The 13633-nt window shown below is 34.9% G+C and overlaps 1 protein-coding gene across 1 annotated transcript in view; it reads left to right on the forward strand.

The window, feature by feature from the left end:
- Nucleotides 1-13633, forward strand: part of ATL1 (atlastin GTPase 1) — a 75318-nt gene that overhangs the window by 47903 nt on the left and 13782 nt on the right. The window lies entirely within an intron of this gene.

A 13633-nucleotide genomic window follows, 5' to 3' on the forward strand; every position in this document is an offset into this window, starting at 1 on the left:
ATAAAAATAAAAGCTAAAATGCAAATATATTCAAATCTCTGAACATTTCAGGTATCAGTAAAATAATCCAAATTTAAATTAGAAAAATCATGAAAGATTGCAAAGTAAAATAATTTTTAAACAAAATCCCAATTAATTCAGCAAGCTTTCTTAGCAGGTCACCACGTCTATCTTCTTCCTCTCTCTGAGAAGATAACAGATTTGTGGTTTTTTTGGCCAGTACAGGGATTGAACCCTGGACCTTGGTGTTATCATCACCATGCTCTAATCAACTGAGCTAACGGGCCAGCCCACCTAACAGCTTTATTCATTTGGATAAAAGTTGGGGGAAGTATTCAGCATTGCCTGAGAAAGTAAGGTGAGGGATAATGAAATTTTAAAAATAATAACTTTATACTAAAATGAAAATAAATTTAAATAGAATTCTCACTCTGAATTAGAGTAAAATTATAAATAATAAACAAGGTTTATAATAAACAGCAGATGTGAAGGCAATTAGCCAAGGAAATGAATAGCTGAATTAACGGATTAATTTGATTCCTAAAAAAAAAAAAAGTGTGTGTATATATATATATATATATATATATATATATATATATATATATATATATATATATATATATATATATATATATATATAAAATCAAGCAAACAAAAAGTCTGTCAGTGTATTTAGAAACCATGGTTTAAAAAAGGGAACTAAAAACTAAGTGAATTCAGTTCAAAAGCAATATTGAAGTGCAAGTTTAACGTGTTGTGTTGTTAAATGTTTACAACTGGCTGATTTATAGCATTTGCTAATTTTTATGGTGTTATTTCTTACTCCAGGAAATGTTCATTTTCCATTGTGTGGCTCTAAGGCTCTCTGTGTGTGTGCTTGTTACTCATGTCCTCTCAGTTCTGCTGCACTGTGGTGGTGGAGAGAGATTTCATTGTGTTACATGGTAATAACAGTAAGTTTGTTATTGGATCTGTGCTGAAAACAGATTCTGTCTTACACTGGAATGTGGACTCTAAGAAGCCCCTGTGTTATGCCATTAAATATGCCCTTTGGCTGTAACAGTCCAGAAGTTCATTAGTTAACCATTTTTGCCCTCTAATTATATAGGCTACGAAGAATTGGAAACATTCTCTAATTTACAAAAGTTATTCTCAAGGTTCACTTGAGTCAATATTTTAAATGTCAATACATTTCTCAGTAGCATTTATAAATGGTGGGTATGTTTATAGTAAGCTTGACTACAAAAGCCTATTTAATCTACGGCAAACCTAAATAGTAGCTATGACATTCCTGAACCCTAGTTCCTTTAAGCCAGAGACCTAAATATATCCAACAATTCCTGGACCTCTCTGAGGCCTGGAGCCTAAGATTGGTCAGAAGTGCTGGCAGAATTTAGGCTGTATGGCTAACAGGGAAGAGATGGGGTTGCACGATAGATGCAGAGCAAGGTTTTTTAAGCACCTGAATTAGGATCATTTTTGAGCCAAACTGCAGTTTTTATTGAATCAGAACTATGGCAGAGGAGGTTCTGGGAACAGAGAGATGGGAATGCCATTTCTATATATAGGTAGTTGGTAAATTAAGGTTTGCCTGTACATTAATAGGAAAGTAGAAAGCAAACCCTAAAAGAAAACTTTCCTGTACACAACTTGATTTCTCTTCTCTTAGAAGACTTATTTCCTTCTTGAGCATATATTTAAGGACTATTTATATTTACTCTCTTCTCTCTCATCTGCTCAGCATTAAGTACCTCACTTTCTGGATTAGTTAATTCATTCCAGTTTTCTCCCATAGCATTTTTATAAACCATTTTCATACATTTAAATGCCCACCAATACCTTAGACCTTAGAAAAAGGTTTGAATTGTTTTTGTGAGATAAAAGTAAAAAACTCAATTCTTCACATTCTTTTTGATGGATATGTAATTATTAGTGAGCAGATCAGTGCCAGTTTTAAGGTTAAACTGAAGGTTGCTGGAAAATAAAATGCATAGGAGGGACACATATAAAAATATACTATTACATTAGGATAAACCTCCTGTTTCTCACAATTTCTCATTCAGATTGGGTCTACATATGGACAATTAGGAATTATTCTACTCTAGTTTACTTAATTATATCTGAGGACCCTTTATTCCCATGATTTAAGAATATCCATTTGCAGAATAAATTCTTTGATAGTGATTTAAACTACTTTGAAACAAAATATCTTTGGTCTGTGATGCTTGTAACTGCCAAGTAATACCAGAGAAATGCATGATCTCACTGAGAAAATGAAAGACTGTTGCCTGCCTGCTTGGGTTGAAAATTAAAGGAAAAGATAGGATGATAGGGCTAAGGAAAAGGATGGCTATCTGAGAAAGCTACCCTATGTCTGACCAGAGAGCAATTTAGGTGATCTGAAAGCTGTATGAATTACAGTAAATATTTATCTGGCTACACTGTATTAGGTCAGTAGTGTAGAATTAGGTCAGTGGTCTCCCAATTCCCACATTTAGATACATGAAATGTCTACCAGAGCTATGTAGCAGTAACAATTTATTGAGCACTTATTTTGTGCCAGGCACTGTGCTAAGTGTTTTTCTTACATTATTCAAATTAACTAGCTCATTGTGGTTCTATAAAGTAAATAATGTTATTACTCCTCCTTTATTCTTTTCTTTCTTTCTTTTATCCAATGAGGAAACACTGAGGCTTAGAGTAGTTAAGAAACTTACTCCTGGTCACACATATCTTTTAGTTGCAGAGCTGACCTCAACCTAGGTCATAGGCTAAGCCCTTGCACTTAATCACCGTCTTTTAGTACCTCTCTTCCCCCTTTTAAGCCTAGACACTTATTGAGCTATATTTTGTGGTGGTGTATTTTAATGTGCATATCCCATCTCATTAAATAAATTATAAATACCTAAGAGCAGGAGTTTTGTAGTTTACTTTAATTTCTCTAGAGCACCAACCACAATATTTTTCATATAGCAGATGTTCAATAAATGTTCACTAATGGTAGTGTTATATACATACATATTTGGAATTGCATATCGCTTAGTTTTTGCATATAAGCAAACCCATTGGATTCAAAGTTAGAATACCTGGATTCAAGGTCTGGTGCAGCTATTACATATCCAGCATAGTATTTTTACTTTACTTTTTAGAGATGAGACCCATAAACAAACAATATTTCGCCATAAATTGGTGTGTCCAAAATATTTGTACTGGGGATGGCCCATTTTCAAACTGCAGAAACATAATCATGAAATTCTCCTTCAATGGTAAGGCAAGTAGAATTGCTGAATTGAAAGTGTTACACTGATGAGTGGTAATGCAAAAAGAAGAAAATAGCATATCTCATTAGTTAGGACTAACAGGAAAATGTTGGTTGTTCTTGAATAGCAATAGTACATGGTATCATCAGATTTAAAGATCATCCTCGGGCATGTAGATGCTTCAAGTAATTAGGCAGGGTTGTAACTGCTCTGAGGCAAAGAGGATAAGCCTTGGCTACTGAATCAGGGATAGGCCATAAAAGGCAAAGAAAGAGTCTTTGATGTATACCATGTTGTTGACTTAATAACCACCAAGCCTAATCTTTTTAATAAAAAAGAAAAATTTGTGACAACTTGGATGGGATTAATCTGGCCTCTTATAAACTGTTCTCTAATTTTTCTGCCTATATCCTTGGAGGGTTTTGCTAAAAGAAATTCTTCGGTTTATTTTTTAATCATACACATAACAGGTATTCCTGGCCAATATGGGTCATTGGTTCTTCCAGAGCTTGCAATATCTACAGGTGTCCCTATCTATAGACTCCTGATTCTTACAGAACAGAGGATATTTTGGTCTTCTTTTTACCTGGAATAACACAAATTTGTTTTGATTTCTACTTTGTTAACTATCCAAGCCCTCTGAAAAGTCAACCATATATTAGAGATTTCTAAATTGACACTTTAATTAAACAGTTTTTCAGGTTTTTTCTATATTTTATGTCTGAGCACCATGTTTTTTCTTCCATATCCATATTTTCCTAGCAAGGCTCCCTTTACTTCAGGTATTTAGGTACCCAAAATATTGTTTGCAAGTTTCCTGAAGTCAATTTTTAAAGTTCTCTATTGATTCCTCTTTATTTTGTTTACAATTTTAAACTTCGTTCAGTTCATCTTTAAGAGAAAGTCTTCTGAAAGGGCTCACTGTAATATTTTTTCTTTTTCCTACTCTCTAAGGCCCTTTAATTTTTAAAAAAAATTTTAAGTGAATAGCTGTGTTATTTAAATATTCTCCTGGCCTTTCTTATCCTACTGCTTTTAACCATTTTTTTTCCCACCTGAGGGTCTAACAATTAAGTGTACTAGTTGCAAAAGAGCTGATAGTTCAGGACAGTAAATATCTAGCAAAATCCTGAAGTCTGCAGCAATTTTTATCTTCCTGGGTTAAAAGAAACTCCTTAAACCTCAGCTCTAGAGCAGGGTTTAAATTCAACTTCCATAGAATAATCTTCTGTTATAGCAGTTTTAAGTAGATCTGGACAATGTGACCACTCCTTTTCTATGAAAATCCATAGGGAAAGGGTAGTATGTTTAGGAGATCAAGGGAAGGAGCAGAAAGAATTGAAGGGATGAAGTGAGTGGTGAAGATAAAAGCTGAGAAAAGAGAGATACAAGGAGGGTAGATTTCAGAAGGTTAGAAAGTCAAATTGAGAGACTATTTTGGAGTCAGCATTTTGTTTTGAGGCCTCAGTTTACTAATTAAGATGCTAACTAACGAGTGTTTGGTATTTTGTCCCTTTATTTTTATAGAGCTTGTCTTAACTGTATTAATTATTTATTTTGACATGTCCAAAGTTTACCATAATGGCCACTGTTATCTAAGTTTGATCATTTACTATTATTAGTGCAAAAATTAGGATTATAGTGCAATACCAATAGAAAGCAGAAATTCTTCCAGGAGGTTGCAGCTTTATAGACAAACCTATAACATACAAGTTAGTTAAAAGTGTGTGCTCCTGAAAAGTGTCTTGGGTTTCTCAAGCAAGCAGAGGCTAGGACAGTGCTGTAAAGTCAATCTGACAGCCATCAATCCTGTATTACAAACTATACAAAGTGAGTCACAAATTGACAAGACAGAGTGCCCTCTTGAGTATTTTATAGGGAACCCAAGGCAAAGTTAACTAATTTCTTTTGCATAAATTTGTTGTCAGTCTAACAGACTTCTAAACATTAGTCTTTGGGGCAGCTTGAATTGGATTGGAGATTTCATAGGCCTGTGCTCCCATCTGTTCTTTTTTTATTTTTATTTTATTTTTTTATTTTAACTTCTCAATATACATTGTAGTTGATTTTCGTGACCATTTACCCATTCCTCTTTCCCTCCTCCCCTTCTCTCCTCCCCCCATCATATCCATTCACTTGTCTTAACAAGTTCAAGGAATTGTTGTGATTGTTGTGTCTTCTTCCCCCCCCCGTTGTGTGTTTATTTATTTATTTACTTACCTATTTATTTAGTTCCCACAAATAAGTGAGAAAATGTCCATTTGTTCTTTATAGAACACTTCCTTATACATTAAGCAATACATGACAATTCAAAGACAAAACAAAAACACATGACACAAGACTTTGTATAGGTTGTCAAATAAAAGAAAGCAAAGCAAGCAGCAAAATAATAAGCAGGTTAGTGGCAAAAATTATTTACTGAATGTTGCACCTCCAAATCAAAAGGTCTGCAGATCTGGTTATTTATCGAATGGGTGCACTTCCAAAACTAAGGGTTGAATTACTCTATACAAAGACTTAGGAATAATGACCTTATATAAAGACGCATTGGGTTACAAAATCCTAATATAACAAATGAATCAGCAACAAGAGATCAATGAAATAAATCAGAACTCAGGTTGTTGTTGAGACAGATTCATGTAGAAGCAAAATTGAAGGATAAATGGAATTCTGAAACAGGGGACAAGGAGAGTGCACGTGTTAGTCTAAGGGTCACAGAGAATGCTGCCATGTGAGAGCATTCAAAAAATATCTGTGAGACTTTTGGGATTGTCAAAGGATAAGACCATCACTCAAAATTCGATTAAAAAAAAAAAGATCAAGGCTGAATTTATTGCTTAATTAAGCAGAGCCCTGCTGATGAGGCATATTCTCACTGAGCAAAGCAATCTGATGACCACATGTAGGCTTCAGGGGCTTGTTTTGGAGTTTCATGCATGGGTTACAGAGACAGGAATGGGTTGACATCAGTCTTAGAATGTGTCTTTTGTTTGGAGTTTTGTGAGTTACAGAGGCAAGAATGGGTTGACATCAGTTTTGGAATGTGGTTTTTGGTGAATACAAAAGCATATTCTGTGTTGCTTATAGAGGTGAGAAACAGGTTGACATCAGTTGCAGTGAGTTTTCAAGGATGATTCTTCCACTACTTGACTGACTTTTCAAGTATGAGGCTCTTGCTGATTGTTGGCTTTCAGTGAAGAATGTGGGAGTAATTTCACATATTTATAATGGATGTGCCTCCAAATTTAGCATTATTTTTCAAATAACATTTTATGTAAGTTTTTTATACTGACATAATCGATACATGTATTGATATATTCCACATACATATGTTAATAGCTATATAATATATTAATATGCCATAGTTTTTATAGCCATCCCCCAATTGTTCAGCACTTGAACTTTTTTCATTATTTTACTATTATTCATAGTGGTGCTATAGCACTTCTTTTGAATAATTTCTTAAAGGATATAGTCTCCAAAGAGAAGTTAACAAAGGTTATAACATTTCTCATGATTTTATCTGAGCAAATTAGGCTAATTTATAGTCTTGGTTTTTATCTCTACCTACATAGTATGAACAAATTAAGATTCAGCAGTGTAGAAAAACTTATGGCTTTTGAAATAAAGTCTGGAATTCATAGAAGTCCACACATGACAGATGTAAAGCATACAAATTATCTTGGGAGGGGATGGGGCAGTGTGTGTGCTGTAGCTTTCTTATACCATTTCATGAAATTAAATATTTAGGAATTATATTAGCCAGTTATTAAACTCTTAGTAGCTTGAAATCAGCCATGGTGGGTGTACTTACACCACAGAAATTGGCAAATGTTACAAATCAAGGCTATTTTTTTTTAATCACCAAGTCAGTTTACTGGCACATCACTGGATGGGAGCATCAGGCAGGGAACCTGGGAGTTTGAACATTGGCATTAATTTTATAATTACTATATAGATGCTAATTGGAAAAATAAGACATCATTTTTGCCTTTATTCTACACATGGTCCTCATTATTGTGAATTGGGAATATGTCCAGTGAAAAAAACCAAGAAATTAGACTAAAACTCCCAAGAAAAATGCAAAATATGACCAAATCCACATACTTGTTTGTCCTGGTTCGCGAACCTCTATTATACAAAAGTTGCTTCCTAGCCAACCTCTGTTTTCAAAATACGTGATTTTGGTAGAAATGTTCCAAATACAAATTATTATATTTTATTTTGACAAAAATGGGCATCTGTTTAAAGTTAGTGGATTATTTAAAGATAGCAGATATGGGTATTTTTAAATTTTCCTTTCCACAGGAATCTCTCCTCTTTCCACAAGAATCTACAAAACAAAAAGAGAGAGGAGAGTCTCCACCTCAGTCAAACAAGAAATATCCAAAATCACGCACTAAGAAGTCTCCCTCTTTAAGGAAAGAATACATGATCCAAGGATTTTATATCCAGCAAAATTGACTTTTAAGTATAAAGGGCCCAAGCTATTTCAACATGTAAGAATGCAAGGAATATTGTTCCCATCAGCCCTTATTGTGAAATTACTAGAAAATGAGCTTCAGATAAGCAAAGATGACATAGGACTGGGGGTGAGCATGAAATGTATATTTGTGGAGCTAAGATAAGATAAAAGGGAGAGACCATCATATGTAATGTCTGTGTTCTATAAATAAATGAATAGATAGATAAATAAAAAATAGAATAAGGAGAGCATACACCAAAATTTATTTATTTATTTATTTTAATTTTGGGGGGGCAGCGGGCTGTGAAGAGGATCCAAACCCTTGACTTCTGTGTTACAACACCGTGCTTTAACCAATTGAGCTAAGTGTCTAGCCCCTCAAAATTTTTTTAATGATTTCATTAAATATTCCTTATAGTTGACAGTAGTATGATGGTACTTCAAAAAGTTCATGGAAAAGTAGAATTAAAAGATTGATGGAGCAAGAATTTTCAGTAAATTTTTTAAAAAAGATAATATGAACCTTCCCATGAACTTTTTAAAGACCCCCTTGTATTGGTATTGCTTTCCTGAGGCTGTTGTGTATGTATTATAGCATTTTTAAAAAATGAGTACTTATGGGATATCAGAAGTCATCTCCTATACCTAAAGAACCAAGATTTTTGATTCAAGATTCTTTGGCAAGAAGATATGGATGTAATACAGATGTTCAGTGAAAACTCTGCAGTTCTGAATTGGAATTGGAAGTGTCAGTATGAATTAATGAGATATTTTATCATACATGCAGCCACATGCACACATATATACACATGCAATTATATCCTAGCTCTACCCACTGAAAAGACCTAGAAATGCTGACCAACTCAGTTGCATTCCCAGAATTATAATCTTGAAGTATCATTTTCCACTAAAAGAAACCAGTGCTTCTTCGAAAAATGCCTGATTCTGGGTCTAGGGCAGGAAATGAACCTGGAATATCTTTGGAAAAAAAAATATTACAAAGGTATGTTAGTTATTTTTCTGGATCTTTTTTTCATTATATTTGTCAGGGTTTTTTTAATTTGTAATTTATTTTTCTCATTCCAACTACATATTCACTTTCAAGCCGAATTTTGCATTCTTTGTTCATGTAGAGACTTTCCCGTGCCCCACCCTGCCCCACAGATTGTATAAGCTTTAGGCCCCACAAAACATGGATTCCTACTGCTCTGTATACCATATGTGCATAACAAAGCCCCTATTACTAATGTAGCAGAAGGAAAATATTAAAAAGATGATAGAAGAAAACTTTTGTTGAATAGAACTTGAATCTTTATGCTGTGTCCCTAGGGAAAAGCTGATATATTCCAGTCAATATGAGAACATATTTAGTAAATTAAACTTTTAAGGACAAAGAATCCATATAGAATTTTCCAAGGTAACATTCCATGAGAACAGACAGATGAATGATAATTGACAAAATTTTTAAAGAAAGTGTCACCCCAAGAAATTTATATCCAGCCAATTTGTCCGTTAACTATGAAAGCAACAGAAGACATTCTTAAGAACATGAATGCTTAGGAAATATAGCAACTCTAACTCTTCTTGGAAAACTATATGACAAAATTTAGCCAACTTTTATTTTATTTAAAATAAAAGCTCAGGTATGGAGAAGTTGCAGTAAAAGGACTGTTGATGCACTGAATCCAATTAGATATAACTCTAAAATGAAACAACTGTGAGACTTATGATTACAGAGCAAAATGTAATTATTTTAAACCTTGATATGGTAAAATTGATAATTAAAAAATTAGGAAATGATTTATTCAACAAATCCATATTAAGCATTGATTCTATTCCCAGCATTGTGCTAGGTCCTTAAGGATACTACAAAGAGCAAGAAAAAAATTCAATTTTTTTTCTTCAGAAGGCTTATCTATAATTAACAAACTATAACATTATAGTACTGGAGCAGATACCTATTTTTTTCTATCTAGTTCCCAATCCTGCCCTTCCTTTAGTAATTTCTCCTTCCAATGGGGAATCTATTCCTTTTGGTTTAGGTGAAGCTAATGCCACCCACCCCTTACATAGAGGTGCCAATTCAGGCCATCCCATCCCTCTCCCATAGTGATTGTTTCTGGACTGGGCATATGATCAAAGGTGGGCCAATCCCTGGAAATTTCCTGACATAGCTATCATGAAAAACTGATTCACATTGGTGATACTAAGCTAACATGAGATGAATATGGATCTCAAAGGCCATCATGTAGACAGAACTGTTCAGATAGCGAAAGAGTCTAGATGATATCATTTAAGAGTCCTGAATCCTACTGAAATCAGCAAAATAATGGATCTTTCCAGTTACGGAACCAGTAATAAATTCTCTGCCTTTTATCTTAGGCTTGTTGGAATTGGATTTTATTACTTGCAACTAACAGAAGTCTATCAAATTCTAGTGTAAGTGTTATGGTAGGGGAAGTTCAGGATAATACAGGAGCACATAGTAGTACCACATATAAAAATTATCTGAGTCACCAGAGCCATTGTCCAGTCCCAGAACTGTCACCCATGGCAGAGCAGTAGTTCTGTGCATGACCCATCGCTACAGCCACAGACTACACAGATGCGAGGGAGGCAGCTGCAACCACTGCAGCCATTGTTGCCACCACAAGTTAACCCTGCTGCAACAAAGGACATCACAAATGTGAGGGAGACAGTTGCAGCTTCCAGCGCTGCTACCACCCCTGCAAGGTAACCCTGCTGCCACCAAGGACACCACAAATGTAAGGGAGACTGTTGCAGCTGCAGCTACTGCTGCTGCCCCCATAAAATAACGCTGCTGCCATTGCAGACAACACAGATGTAACAGAGGCTTTTCCAGCCACTGGTGCTGCTTCTGTCCCCAAGAGGTAACCCTGCTGCTGCTGAGGACACACAGGTGCAAGGGAGGCAATTGCAGCCACTGGCACTGCTGTCACCCCCACAAGGTAACCTTGCTGCTGCCAAGGACACCATAGATGTCACGGAGGCAGGTGCAGCTGCCACAGCAAAGTAACCCTGTTGTTGCTGCAGACATCATAGCTACTCAGGCTGCCACTGCAGACACCATCACTGCTCTGAAGCCACTGCCGCTGTGCAGATGGGCCACCGACCACTCGACTGCATTGATATAAGGAGGGTCACCAGCAGAGGCCAGGGAAGGAGAGTAATAGAAGAGAAAACTGTTTTACTGACCAGACATCAATGTAGAGATACTAGAAATATGAAAAAACAAGAAAATATGAGTCCACCAAAGGAATACAATAACTCTGGAAACCACACAAATACATGGAAATTAAACAACATGCTCCTGAAAGACATATGGGTCCAAGAAGAGGTTAAACAGGAAATCAAAAAATTTCTCAACACTAGTGAAAATAAAGACACATCATACCAAAACTCATGGGATACTGCAAAAGCAGTGCTAAGAGGGAAGTCTATTGCAACAAATGCTTACATCAAAAGAATAGAAAGATTTCAAATAAACAACCTAACACTACACCTCAAAGAACTAGAAAAACAAGAACAATCCAACCCCAAAATTAGTAGATGGAAAGAAGTAATTAAGATTAGAGCAGAACTAAATAAAATAGAGACACAAAAAATGGTACAAGAGATCAATGAAACAAAAAGTTGGTTTTCCAAGAAGATAAACAAAATAGACAAACCATTAGCTAGGCTAACTAAAAAAAGAAGAGAGAATACCAAAGTAAAAATTAGGAATGAAAAAAGAGACATTATGACTAATACCACAGAAATATAAAGAATCATTAGAGACTATTATAAACAACTATATGCCAACAAATTTGAAAACCTGGAGGAAATGGATAAATTTCTGGACACATACAAACTACCAAGGCTAAACCAAGAAGAAATAGGAAACCTAAACAGACCAATAACAAGCAAAGAGATTTAAGCAGTAATCAGCAACCTCCCAACAAAGAAAAACCCAGGACCAGATGGCTTTACTGCTGAATTCCACCAAACCTTTAAAGCAGAATTAATACCAATCATCTTCAAACTATTCCAAAAAACTGAAACAGAGATCATTCTCTCAAACTCTTTCTATGAGGGCCAGCATCACCCTGATACCAAAACCAGAAAGATACAACAGTAAAAGAATACTATAGGCCACCATTTTGATGACCATAACACAAAAATCCTCAATAAAATATTAGCAAATAGAATACAGAAACACATCAAAAAAATACACCACAATTAAGTGGAATTCATCCCAGGGATGCAAAGATGGTTCAACCTACACAAATCAATAAATGTCATACACCATACAATAAATGTCAACAGAATCAAGGACAAGAACCATATGATTATCTCAATAGATACAGAAAAAGCATTTGACAACATTCAAAGACTCTCAGCAACTTAGATATAGAAGGAAAATATCTCAACAAAATAAAAGCCATATAAGACAAACCCACTGCCAATATCATCCTGAATGGGGAAAAGCTGAAATACTCTCCCTTAAGAATGAGAACAAGACAAGGATGCCCACTCTCACCACTCCTATATAAGATAGTATTGGAAGTAGTGGCCAAAGCAATCGGGCAAGAGAAAGAAACAAAGAGCATCCAGATGGAAAAGATGAAGTAAAATTGTCCCTGTTTGCAAAAAATGACATGATCCTAAATGTAGAAAAGCCTAACAACTCTGCAAAAAAACTATTTAGAATTGATAAACAATTTCAGTCAAGCTGCAGGATACAAAATCAACATGCAAAAATCAGTAGGGTTTTTTATACTCCACGAATGAACTAGCAGAAAAAGAGAAATCAAGAAAGCTAGCCCATTTACAATAGTCACCAAAAAAATAAAATAGCTAGGAATAAATTTAACCAAAGAAGTGAAAGATATCTACAACTACAAATCATGGTTAAAAGAAATTAAAGAGGAAACAAGAAGATGGAAAGATATTCCATGCTTTTGGATTGGAAGAATTAATGTTGCAAAAATGTCCATACTACCCAAAACAATCTACAGATTCAGTGCAATCCCTATCAAAATACCAATGACATTCTTCACAGAAATAGAAAAAAAACTATCCTAACATTCATATGGAACAAGAAAAGACACCTAAGAGCCAAGCAATCATGAGCCAAAAAAAAAAAAAAAAATGATGCCAGAGGCATAACACTACCTGACTTCAAATTATACGGCAAAGCTATAGTAACCAAAACAGCATCATACTGGCATAAAAACAGACCCACAGACCAATGGAATGGAATAGAGAAACCAGAAATCAGCCCACATACTTACAGCCAACTGATCTTTGACAAAGGCACCAAGAACATACATTGGGGAAAGACTGCTTCTTCAATAAGTGGTACTGGGAAAATTGGATATCCATACGTAGAAGAATGCTAGACCTCTACCACTCGCCATATACCAAAATTCATTAAGCCATATACTTATAATATGTGCAGTTTTCTGTATGTAGACTGTATTTTAATAAAAGGCTTAAAAAGTAAACACATGACTCCCAGCTCAATGTTTTTCAAAATCTTTTTTCTTAACTTCAAAAGAATCTATTAGAACATCTTATGGTGAAAAATCATTTACCTGAAGTTCAGCAATGTTTTAACAAGCATTCCATTTTCCTTTTAGACAGTAAATTTCAAGTATATTTTAATACTTTTTATTTAAAATGTCACATATAAAACAATTCCATTTTTTATAGAACTGTTTTTCCTTCCCTCTAGCCATCTTCCATTTGTATATATACTAGTACCTAGGGGGATGAGTGAATGATACTCTCCAAATGTTAACTATAGTTACATCTGGGAGATGGAATTTGAAGTGCATTTAAAAATTTCTTCTGTGCTGATAACACCAAGGTCAAGAGTTTGGATCCCAGTACTATTTTTATTTAT

Source organism: Cynocephalus volans, chromosome 3 (assembly GCF_027409185.1).
Source record: "Cynocephalus volans isolate mCynVol1 chromosome 3, mCynVol1.pri, whole genome shotgun sequence".
Lineage (NCBI taxonomy): Eukaryota > Metazoa > Chordata > Mammalia > Dermoptera > Cynocephalidae > Cynocephalus > Cynocephalus volans.